This window comes from Ornithorhynchus anatinus, chromosome X1 (genome assembly GCF_004115215.2).
Source record: "Ornithorhynchus anatinus isolate Pmale09 chromosome X1, mOrnAna1.pri.v4, whole genome shotgun sequence".
NCBI classification, from domain to species: domain Eukaryota; kingdom Metazoa; phylum Chordata; class Mammalia; order Monotremata; family Ornithorhynchidae; genus Ornithorhynchus; species Ornithorhynchus anatinus.
The window spans coordinates 84,133,704-84,146,661 of record NC_041749.1 but is presented as its reverse complement, the minus strand read 5'-3'; the positions used below and the strand labels follow the sequence as shown (position 1 = coordinate 84,146,661).

The following is a 12,958-nucleotide window of genomic DNA, read 5'->3' as shown; positions in this document are numbered from 1 at the left end:
CATCTCACCTGATTTCATTTAGCTTTTGATGAAGGTATGACAGAACTAATATAGGCTTACTAACTGGGTGCTAAAATTTCTCACACTGTGACTGCTTTTAGACATGATGGGAGTGAGAGTACTTTTAATCCCAACTAATGCTTTCAGTAGTTACCCCCCCCTTTTTTTTTTCCCTCTTTGATGGGAAACGGATCCTCAGCTTTCATCTGGACCAAATTAATATCATTACTTCCTGGGCTGGGGGCAGGCAGAGGCCCTTCACGGTGATGGGGATAGCGAGGGTGGACCCACCCCCCCAAGCTGTGGGGGTACCCCGGGCCACCGGCACATTCCCGAGCACCAGCGGATTAGGGCTGGGGAGGGGGAAGGCAGCTGTCCCTCAGGTCAGCCCCACAGAAGAGGGGTGACAGCATCTGTCTCCCCCGCTAGACCGTAAGCTTGTTATGGACAGGGAACGTGTCCACTAATTCTGTTGTACTCTCCACAGCATTTGGTACAGTGCTCTGCACGTAGTAAATGCTCAATAAATAGCATTGATTCTTAAGAATTTCCTCAAACATTTTTTCTTTAAGTCAGCTGTCAGGTATAAAATCTTTCCTTAAGGGAGAGAGTTGACGGTGCTTTCAATTCTAAGATGACCCAACAACCTAAAAGCAGTGTCAGAGTTTTGTCAGTGCAGCGCTTAGAACAGTGCTGGGCACATAGTAAGCGCTTAATAAATACCATCATCATCATCCCTGGCGGCTGGTAACCTCAGATTTTTACCAGTGCAATTTATAGTGCAAGGATAATGAGAATGATAGTAATTATTATTATTATCGTTATGGTATGTGGTAAGCACTTTGTGCCTAACACTGTATTAAACTCTGGGAGGAATAAAAGATAATGAGGTCAGACACAGACCCTGTCCCTTATGAGCAGTGGTGTGGCCTAGGGAAAAGAGCCCAGGCCTAAGAATCAGGACATGGGTTCTAATCCTGGCCCGTGCTACTTACCTGCATTGTGATCTTGGGCAAATCACTTAATTTCTCTGTGTCTCAATTCCCTCTTCCCCAGATTGGAGATTCAATACCTTTCCCCCCTCCTACTTAGACTGTGAGCCCCATGTGAGACCTGATTATCTTGTATCTATCCCAGCACATCATACAGTGCTTGGCACATATCAATAGTATCTGTTGAGCACTTACTGTGTGCAGAGCACTATACTAAGTGTTTGGGAGAGATTACAATACAACAGAGCTTTATTACACAACAAACTTTTAAGCACTTAAATTATTATTATGGGGCTCACAATCTAAGTAGGAGGGAGATCAGGTTTTGAATCCTCATTTTATAGTTGAGGTCCAGGGAAGCGCAATGATTTGCTTGAGGTCACAGAGTAGGCAAATGGCAGAGCTGGGATTAGAATCCAGGTCCTTCGACTCTGAGGACCGTGCTCTTCCCACTTGGCTGAAGGGGCTTCCCTGTATACTTCTCAACGATCAATTACATTTATTGAGTGCTTACTGTGCAGAGCACTGTACTAAGTGTTTGGGAGACTATAACAGATTTGGTAGATGTGTACCTTGCTCATAAGGAGCTTACAGTTTAAGGAGGGCGGGCAGACATACGTATTTTACAGATACGTATATGAGTGTTGTGGGGCTGAGGGTGGGATGAATGAAGGGTACAAATCCAAGCTCGAGAGTATCACGTGTTCGCTTGTCATGGTGGAAATCGAGGTTTGATTTCTTCGGGTTATGGCATCAAAACCGACATTTATCGGTTCCCGCTATGTGTGTGGAATTTAATTAGGCTGAGTTTTTTCTGTTTCTTACCTCCTGATTCCTTGTTTCTGCTTTGTTTCTTATATCCTGATTCTTGTATCTAGCCTTCTGTTTACTTTTCTAAAGTTGGTTAAGGGACATGCCAGATGATCACTCTGGTAGTCTCTTCCTAAAACCTGAGGGGAGGGGCTCCCTCCTTGGATAGTAAGCAGGTCCCTCCTATGTTCATAGAAAGGTCGGCTCCTTATCCTCTAATTTCCCGTCTCCCCTCCGGGTCAGGGTTCTCAGGACTCTCTCCCTGCTATCATCCCTCTACCCCTCCTTTTTTGGCCACGAAACAGCTCAGCCCATGCAGCGTAGGTCGATAACTTGAGTCTTCAGCATCAATTGTGGTCAGCTTCCCTCATGAATTCAAAAGGACATAACTTTAGGAGGAGTTGAAAAGGTTATTTATTGTAGTCTCATTTTCTTTTTCCCTTCTGCTGACTGCCATAGACTGTCCTTCCACTGGGGAAGAGGGAAGAGCTAGCATTTGGTGTCCCCTACCCCCCACCCTGACTTCCCAGAGCATTTTTTCCATTGTTCATGAAAATGAAAGAAAAAAGTCATAGATTTAGGTTTACTTCTTTTTGTTTTTCTCAATAGTAATACTAACGATGACAATAATAATATTGGTATTTGTTAATTAGTGCTATTTGAATGCCTACTGTGTGCAGAGCACTACACTAAATGCTTGGGATAGTACAGTACAAGCACTTACAATGTGCCAAACACTGCTCTAAGTGCTGGGGTAGGTACAAGTTAATGAGACCAGATGCAGTCCCTGTCCCACATTGGGGGCTCATAGTCTAGAGGAGAGGGAGAGCAAGTATTTTGTCCCCATTTTGCAGCTTAGGAAACTGAAACCCCGTTGGAAGCGTCCAACTCTGAACTTTACCCTGATAATGGAGCAGGCAGGAGTAGTTAAACTGTTGCCGGAGGGCCCAGAGGAGGGCCTTCCTCTGTCCTGACTCTGGAGCCTGCCTGTTCCTGCTTGGCGCCCAGTAATCCCCGTCACTGTTTCCTAGGGAAGCAGCAGCCTGATGGGCCCCCGGGACACTGGTGGCCAGCCAACCCATCTTCCAACACAGACAGACGGCACCCTTTACCCCAAGGTTCCTTAACTCCATTGGCCAGGGGTTTGTTTCCACCCTGGGCAGAGCCAGTTGACCCAAAGAGGCTCCTGTGGAATTTAGCTCCCTGGACCCCATGTCTTCTCGGCCCTCTGGCCCCGGAGCCGGTAGAGCGTTTGTCACGCCGACTCCTGCAGCCAGAGTGGCCAGCTACGTGGCCCGATTGATAGAGGACCAGCAGAGAACGCTTAATGCCCCCAGAGGACGTCCGTCCATTACACCAGAGGGGGACGTGCAAGCTGTGAGTCGTGGCGGCTAAAATCCGGCCGATGCCTCCTAGTGTTAGTTTAGACCGACAGTGCAGTGACTATCGTGGTCGGTTCCTTGGTTGGCTAACTCCTTTTCCTGGTATGACATAGCCAGAGTGGGGTGGTCTTAACAAGACATTTTTGGGTTGGTTATCTATCAGAACCTCTTCCAGAATTAGCAGTATGGAGACGCATGTGTGGTTAGCTTTACCCCTCTTTTCTCTCCCCAGAGATCTTCGTTGAGGGGTTCAAGTGGGTACAGTGTCTAATTGCAGGACTCACCCACATAGCATCATTTCTAATGAATCAATCAGTCATTCACTCAGTGGTATTTACTGAGCACCCACTACGTGCAAGACAGTGTACTAAACGTTTAGGAGAGTACAACACAATAGAGTTGGTAGATGGCTTTCGTTGCCCACAAGGAGCTCACAGTAGAAAGGGGAAGACAGACATTTACAGAACAAGTAATAATAACAATAATGTTGGCATTTATTAAGCGCTTACTATGTGCAGAGCACTGTTCTAAGCTCTGGGGAAGATACAGGGTAATCAGGTTGTCCCACATGAGGTTCACAGTCTTAATCCCCATTTTACAGATGAAGTAACTGAGGCACAGAGAAATTAGGTGGCTTGCCCACAGTCACACAGCTGACAAGCGGCGGAGCCGGGTAGGCAAGTGCACCACTGATCCAGCTGAATGGATGCACGGGCTGCAGGCTAGTCAGGACCAACAGGATCTCAAATCGTGTTTTAGCAACCAGCTCCCTGGCCAAGAACATCCTATTTGGGGGAAAGGGGGGAAAGTGTGGTGTGGTGTGGGGAGTGCTACCCAACCAGTTTTTGTTCTCAATGGCCAAGTATTACCCCACAGCTCCTGGACCCTGAGCATTACTTTCTTGGATACTTGAGATTCACGGTAGCCCCTACTTCCACGTCTACAGTGAGACTGCCTCCTTTGCGTGACCCCTTGGCAGCTCTCTTAGATGCCCAGAGTCTAGTTAAAAAAAAAAAAAAAGACAGAAAATGGACAGTAGAATCTATACTACCCTCAGAGGGGGGACAGGAGTTTTATTCCCATTTCTTCCTTATACCCAAGAAATAGTGGCCCTGTTTGAACTTCAGGGGGCAGAAGTTGCAAATGGAGAAAGAAAAGTTCAAGTTGGTATCTCTGAGAGTTCCCCCGCCTCCTTCCCATTATCCCAGGAGACTTTGTGCCCTCGACGTGGGGTGGGGTTGAGGGGGGGTGGTTGTTTTCCACCCTATACACCAAAGATCCTTCCATTCCCGGACTGGTTTGCTACCGTTTCCAATTTGTTCCCTTTCTTCTGGGCTCGTGAATGTTGTGAAAGGACTAGAAGCTCCTGGAGCTTGGCTCGGACGGCAGGGGCTCCATCCTTTCCTTTTCCTGGTTGATTGATCCACCCAGAGTGCCTCCACATTGTCCACTTCGTGGGACCTGGAGGGTACCTTGGCAATGCTTCAACCGGAGCTTCAAATTCCAGCTCCCAGAGTCTAGGCCAGTTCCTAATCAAGGTCTGGGCACCCGGACATTGACAGCACCCCTTGTGAAAGCAGGACTGAAACGTTTTACTGGACCTGTGGGGCTTTTAGGTATGGAGCTGAGTGTTCACAAGAGGGATTCTTGTCCCTCCTGGCAGTCCCAACTCACTGCCTTCTCTTAACAAACCTCTGAACATGACCTTTACAGCTAGCCCTCGGTCTGCAATGGAGGCGGGCATTTTTGCCCCCATCCCTCCAGGCCAGGGTAATTCAGTCCTCTTGGCACTTTGTTGTGCTGGTCCTGAAGAAAAAAATTCACCAAAGCCATCCTGTCGTCCACATCCTCCCTCCACCTTATCAGGTGGTATGTCACGGAAAGCTTGGGGAGCCCACGTGTGGGCCCTGAGGAAACTGGGAACAAAGAGACAGAGCACTTCAGTGTCCTCGAGATAAAAGTGGTTCTGAAGGCTGTCAGCAGTAGAGAACATGCTCATCCTGGTTCAAGCAGGTAATCAAGTCACAGGGTTGTATGTAAACCAAGAAGAGGGCAGTTCCTTCAGAGCCCTGTGCTTGGGACCCCCCTACCAGTGTAGAACAGGGCAATGGCCAAAAGCACGTGACTTTCTGCCACTTGTTTGCCAGGCTGTTGGATGGAGCGAGTGGAGAAGCCTTGGATCCCCATGAATGATCCCTAGATCCGCAAGTTGCTCGAAGGCCATTCAAAGACTGGGGAATGCCGGAAGTTGGCTTTCTTGTCTCAACAAAGATCCACAGACTTGCTCCAGAACTCCGAAAGGGGCAACAGCAACAGATGCTGTGGCTACCCCTCTTCCCCTGGTGTGGACCCTTTTGGGCCAAGTGAGAACGGTCCCCTTGATCACTTAGCATACCAGTTCTCCTGGATGCGGTTAGCTTCAGCTTACCCTGGTTGGGGGCTGAATACAACATCTGAGCCGGTAGACGCTGTTGCTAGCGGCCTGGCTCCTGAACAGACAGTCAATCGGTGGTTGTTGAGTGCAGAACACTATTCTAAGCACTTGGGAGAATCCAGTAGAGTTGGTGGCGTGATCCCTGCCCACAGAGTTTACAATCCAGATAGACTGGATGTGCCAGATCATGTGTCCAGGATCTCGTGGGCAGCTGGGAAGCATATCATCAGGCTTACCTATTCGGGAATGTGGATATCTCTCTCTGTTTGGGGCTGTCCTAGGAACATTGGCATGTTCGAGTGCCCTGGCCTGCCCATCCCGCAATCCTTTTCTCACTTGGGCCAGGCAGATCTCAAGGGGTGGGGCGGCTCTAACGGGTTGCACCTGATGGCCTCTTATGTGGAGGTGGGTGGGTGAGTGGACGTGAAGGGCTTGCTTAAGCTTAGTGTGTCCATCACAACCCCTCCTCCACCTGGGGACAATAATGCTGTTGGAGTCCTACATGGGGGGTCACCTCAGATTCCTCACCTGGAAGACGCCGTTTCTGGTGGTGGTGATTGATTCCCTTCCTTACCAGGGTCTTCAGGGGTTTAACAATACCCGTACTTTCTTCCCCAAGTGGCCTCCAACGGTTACGTCGACCGGGGCATAATTTTGCCTCCCTTCTTTTGGAATCTTAAATCCCTAAGGGAAGCCACTTTTCATACCCATGATATTGGTCTTTTTCCCATCTTGATTGCTTCAAGACTTTCGGAGTCACTAAGTGGCTCTTTGCTTCCTGGGACTCCAACTTTTTGAAGTGGGCCATCTCGAACCAGATGTTCGTGCAGTGGTTTGACTGCAGCAGTTTGTGTACTGAGTGAGCAGGACTTTACCTGCCTCAGCCGTCTCGGTCCCTTCCCTCGGGGTCGGGCAGACGCCACAGTCACGTGGTTATTATGGTGCTTATTTAGTGTGTTCTGTGGGCCAAGCACTGTGTTAAGTCCCGGGATAGAAACAAGATCATCAGCCCAGACGTAGTCCCTGTCTCTCGTGGGACTTACGATCTAGAGATAGAGAGAGCCGGGATCATATCTCCATTTTGCAGCTGGGAAAACTGAGGAACGGAGCAGTTAAGTGACCTGCCTGAATTTAACACCGTGGGTCAGTGGCCGAGCTGGGATTAGAGCCTGAGCCTCCTGACTCTCCGTGGTCTCCTCCATTTACATCCTTCTGCTGTTATTGTCTCTATACTGCCTCTAGGAAAGAGGCCTGTTTTGGTAGATTCATCTTGCGGTACCTGTCACAGTAGCTTCAGTCCCACTGTCTTCTGGCCAGCTGTGGAATCCACCAGAGCGATCTTCTGGTGTGACTTGTGCCTGTAGAAACCTGAAGCTTACTTACCCTAACCTGAGCTCCCTAAAGGAAAGCATGGGGCACGTCAGGTGACACGTCGGTTTGCCCTCCCTGCCTTTGAGGGTGGTGCCGATTTCTCTTTGCGCTCTCTTCCGGAGGGCTCTGGTCTTGTCTGGAAACCGGAAGAGGGGCCGACCTCCGTGGGAATATGCATGGGAGGGGCAGTGCCTGAACCTTTTCTGGCCACACTGCCCGCTTTCCAGGGAGGCGGTCCCTCAAGCTTTACGAGAACAAGTCCAGAGAGTGTCTGGGGATGGCTACCCGAGTGTCTGCAAACCTTCGGAGAACTCAGGTTGCGGTAAGTAACCCTTCCTCGCTAACATGACGGGAGGATGAAAAGCTAATGTATTGAGTCACCCAGAGCGCTCATCAAATGTGCTGGGGTGGGGGTGGGGGGTTTGGTATGCCATTTTTCTTTCAGAGTTGTTATTTTCCAGACATTCTTGGAGCCTTGAAGTTTCATTACAATCTGTGCATTTGGGGATGAAGGAAATTGTTTTCAGTTCTTTTGGGGGGGGGGGTGGTGTTTGTTAGGTGCTTACTATGTGCCAGGTACTGTACTAAGTGCTGGGAGAAAATCATGCTAATTAGGTTGGACATAGTCCATGTCCCACATGGGATTCACGGCCTCAATCCCCGTTTTTCAGAGGTGTAACTGAGGCACAGAGAAGTTAAATGACTTGCCCAGGGTCACACAGCAGTCAAGTGGTGAAGTGGGGGGTTAGAATCTAGATCCTTCTGACTCCCAGGCCCGTGCTCTATCCGCCAGACCACATCCTGTTCTCCAAAAACAGAGTTGTAATGGATCACCATCCGTTCTCTTACCTTCGATCAGATTTGGTAGTTAGGTTGGTTTAGGTTGGTGATCATCCTTGGTTCTGTGCTTGATGTAGAAATAATCTCAAAAGACCTGAGCTTCATGCCTGTGATGGCCAAGTTTGCAAGGCCCAGACCTTTAAACAGTCAACTTCATGTGGAGGTATTGAAACACAGAGTGGGACTCTGCTGCCCTTCACGGGAGGGCAAGATCGATTGATGGGTAAGTCAGTTTATTGATTTAAAGATGATTTCTTTCCCAGATAAACTCAACAGTTCAAATTTGGACCAATTAGCTGAGGCTACTCCACAGCCAAGAGATTTGGGGAAGATAAAGTTTTGGAAGATTATCCCTGGGCTCTGCACATTCATCCGTAACTTTTCTCTTAGCTCTGCATAGCAGAACTTATTTGTAGTGTTTTCTTTTTGGTAAACCCGAGTTGGGCAGTTGACTCTGGGGAAGGAAGTAAAGCTGGTTCTGATCGCTGAGCAATTTTCCTGTTTTGCAGACTCGACTGCAGGGAGCATCCTTTGGCAAAAAAAAGGCAGCAAAAAGTGACTTACGAACTAAGGGAAGCAGTGGGAAAACTAATTTATTCCTCACTACAGAGTGAAGAATAATATACTTGATGCAAATATGCGGTAGAAAACCCATTCACTAACCAAGGAGCAGTGAGCAAACCAAAATTCAATAGTAATTATGGCATTTGTTAAGCACTTACTATGTGCCAGGCACTGTACTAAGCACTACACATGTCCATACATTGGGGTTTAAATGAATGAATGGTTCCTTTGATGTAAATACCCACAATGGGCCTCTGTTGTCTTTTGACAAAATTGCCAGGTTGAGAGTTGGAGGACTCCTTCTGTTGATTTTAAATGGTGTTTTCTTGAAATAAATTTTTGAAGGGCTAAAAATTACTGATGGGTGGGATGAGTTTCAAATGTAAGTAAAGTGTAGGTTGGTTTGGATGGGTTTCAGCTCTTCAAACATTTGGGTCATGGGGTTGGAATCTCAAAATTGAATAGATACTTGCCTTTGAAAACTCAAACAGCCCCTGCTTTTAGGAATGAGAATATGGGGCAACACCTTGGTTAAACATTTTTGCAGGCAGCATCATGAATGGGATTATTATTCTGCCATTTGGGTCCTTCATGCTTAGCTTTAGGGATTGTATATGTAAGGGTTCTCTATGCAGTGATGTTGAATTTCTCACTAAAGCTTCAAAGAAGAGGTAAATCGATCCAAGAGTGATCTTTGAATTTATATTTCATGAACAAACATTGTACAACCATGCCTTTCATTCTTTCCGTAGCTTGGTTAGTGCATTGAGCCTAAGTTGTCAGCATTTGAAGATGTCATTTATACCTTTATAGTTTCATATGCATTTCAAATACCCATTTATATCATTCTTTATGTAATCACAACACCACCTGCCTTATTCAGCTCCCAAGCGCTTAGTACAGTGCTCTGCGCACAGTAAGTGCTCAATAAATATGATTGAATGAATTCAGCCCTTTCAGCCACAGGTGGCCCAAAAGGAATAGAACCGGTCGAGAGACCAATGTTCATTTTTGCTATTTCTCTGTTGGTTTTAGTAGACCAAATAGTAATCGATGTTTTGAGGATACTCGAAGTTGAATAGCTGGGTTGTATTCAAAATAGGTGTGTGTGAATATCATTTTTAAAAGGACCAGATTTTGAACCTATCATATCAGTTAACTTTTTAGTCCTTAACAAATTCACAGTCTACCCCAGACGTATATTTACGAAAAATCTGATAACCCACAAGAACTTCACGCAATCTACTGGTGCCAGCATCCAGTACTGCAATTTTCTCCTTTCGGTTAGAACCGTCAGAATGCGACTGACAGAAGTATTCAAAAGCTTAGTAGGGAAAGGAGGAGAGTTGATTGAAACTCATTCTCTTGGCTTATTTGTTATTGACAATTCAGTACTTCCTTATTTGGATTTTAGGTGGGTGCAGGAAGGGAATAGGCTCTAAAGGCCACCCCAGAGTTCGTTGACTCTGTTCCTGATTGTCAATATTTAATGTGGAAACTAAGATAGTGAAGTTCTTGAGCTGTCAAGCATTCTCATTTTTTTTTAACCCGACTCATCGTTGATTGGTAGCATATTTAGGATTTGCCAAACCTTTCAGGAAGGGGAAGCAGACTGCTCAAAATTTGAGAGTGTTCTCTGAGAGAATTTCTCTCCGAGGTCTGATTCCTGAGAAGTGGAGAACCACCCCTTGACACACATTGACCAAAGGACTTTCACCCTTCTTTTATTTATTTTAGGAGTCTGTTTTAAACTTTAACTGCAATGAAGTATGTTAATGGTCAGGCTAATACTTATCTGGTGACCATTTAACTTTTTTACATTTTATAAGCTCCTAGCCGGCAGGGAATGTGTCTTGCTTCTTTACTTTCCCAAGCATTTTGCCTGCAGTACCCTGCCAATAACAGTACATTGCACTCAAATTGAATTCAAGATTAGTCGCTTAGGCAATTTATATGCAAAAGTTGGTGGAACTAGAGTAGAGAAAATTGTGGCATAGCATATGGTCCATTGATTCTCGCAGGCAAAATGGCCAGCAAGAGCCTCAAGACCCAAGGACAATACCGACAGGAATTTTAGACAGCATCCAGAAAAGAACCGATGCTGATTCTCCCTTATTTTGGTGGGTGTGTAACCCCCGCCCCAATTCTTGGGGGGGAAACAGAGGGTCCGGGGCGACATACAAATTACCACTGTACTTTCATTTACATCTTTGTCCCACCTAACCCCTTATAATTAAAATGATTTGCCTTTCAAAAAAGAGTGTTGTTGAGCTGATAATCTGGTTTTAGCAAAGCGTGATCAGAAGAGCACTTGTACAAGAAATGTGATTACCGAAGCTACGTAGATGGGAAGCTGTGACATGAGGACATACGCGCCGACACCATGGGGTCGGCGGGGGTTTTTCCTCAAAAAGCGTTTTGGGCAGGAGGGCGGGCGGCCAAAGTGAGCCTGCCCCCGCCCGTTGGAGCTACAATGGCAGACTAGCCTTTCTCTGCCCGCGAGTGGGAAGGAAAAAAAAGGCCCCCCCTTGTAGTCTCTCAGGTCATCGCCTGGGCACTGGACGTGGGCAGCACCTCCTTCTTCCATGCTCTTCGGGGCGGGGCCGTCCACCGGACTTGCCTCTGCCTGGCCCTCCCAGGTGGCCTAGGGGTTCGGTTGTGGATGGACACTCCAGAGCCGCCTGGGTCCAGGTGCCATCCCTGGGCTGGAGACGGTGACAGTGGATCTTAGTTGCGGAGCAGCGTGGCAGAGCCGTGGTTTGTGCAGTCTCATAAAATAACAATAAGAATAACGGTGGCATTTGTTAAGCGCTTACTATGTGCAAAACACCGTTCTAAGCGCTGGAGAGGATACATGGTCATTGGGTTCGCCCACATGGGGCTCACGGTCTTCATCCCCATTTTACAGATGAGGTAACTGAGGCACAGAGAAGTTAACTTGCCCAAAGCCACACAGCTGACAAGCGGCGGAGCCGGGATGTGAACCCCTGACCTCTGACTCCCAAGCCCGGGCTCTTTCCACTGAGCCACGCTGCTTCTCAGGAGGCTCCTGTGGTACACAACGGCCCTTTTGGTGGGGAGTGAGAGGGACTGTGCTGTCTTTCAGCTGGATATGTCGGCTGAGGCTGTTACTGTTGTGTAAGCAGCTTGGCTCCTCTGCTCTGGCCCTGGGATAAAACACTGCAGTAGCACTAAAGCGTTGGCTCCCACCCTGCTAGCAACCCCGGGCTACCGGGGCAAACCAAGCAGGCTGGGGCAAAAGGTGGACGGGTGGAGGGAGCTACTCGGTCCAGCGATGACCCGAAAAGCAGCAGTGGCGAAGGAGGAGAAGCACCGGTGAGCACTTTTACCTTCCTTTCTTCTCCCCCCTCCTTCCCGCTCTTCTTTTTCTCTCTCCCACTCTAACTGTTCCCAGATACTAACATCTTCATCACAGAAAGCTGTTATCCCTGAGTAGCAAGAGGGATGGGTAAAACGTACTTGACTCTAGGGCTCCAGGATGAAGTCCAAGCCATATCCTCACGATACCTGTTTTATGTACTCCTGCACTTTTATTTAGCGAGGGAAACTCCAGGACTAAATCACCCTGCTGAGATCATTTCGGGCCCTTACGTATTAGCGATCGCTTCAACTTGAAGAACGCAGTTCTCCAGTCCACTCAAGGTTCTTGACCTGTGGTATCTCATTTATCCTGACAACTTCCCCATGAAATAGGTGCCATCCATAGGTGATAGACTCCTGAATTTGTAGATTTGACTCTTTACTAGGGGCTTTTCTAACTTTGCAAATTTAAATAGGATGACTGTGGGTTTAGAGTTGAAGGTGCACCAACGGATACTATATAAATTTGCCGAAAAATAGTGCTCACGCAAAAGCTGCTCTTCATCATTTAAGGACTATGTTGCTGGTTCCTGGATTGCCTTTTACTACAAAGAGATTCAAAACTAAAATTGAGATGAAGTTCTGGAAAATTCGTTGTCACATTCGCTGCTTTTAACGCTGAGCTTCACCAGAGCGGTGGGCCCTGTCTAGGGTTACTGTGAGATGAAGAAATAACATCCCTTCCTTAGGGAATGCAGCGTGCCGTCTCCAACCTGGGAGCCGATCACGTACTTCTTTCTTAGGCAATGATCCTATGAGTCTTTGTAGTAAACAACTCACAGTCTCTCTACCCAGTGCTTTGATGATTGGGAGGGAAATTTCCTTAAGAATCAATATTGAACCTAGCTCTTTGGTGACTAAACCTACTCTGTGGGAGTAAATTTTGGCTCTGAGAGAAATGGGCTCCTAACACCCAGTAGGCCCAGTCATGGCAAAGTCATCTCTTACTGATTGAATACATCGAGCCTCACTTCTTAAGGAGTCACATTTTGTAATTTTGATACGACACATGATTGGAAATGGTTTGAGTTTTTCTAATCAGCTTGAGAAAATGAACACATTCTACCTTTGAAAAAAACAAAGCCTAGCCACGTACTGCAGTTCTTTCAGAAGTATTTTCTATTTTATCTACGCTTGATCATTCATATAGATCATTTATTTAAAGGTTTTATCTGATCTCTATT

General features: G+C 47.1%; 1 protein-coding gene across 6 annotated transcripts in view; it reads left to right on the top strand.

Annotated features, from left to right (window-relative positions):
* The window catches only part of RBM6 (RNA binding motif protein 6), a 113,050-nt gene that overhangs the window by 32,009 nt on the left and 68,083 nt on the right, over positions 1-12,958 (top strand). The window lies entirely within an intron of this gene.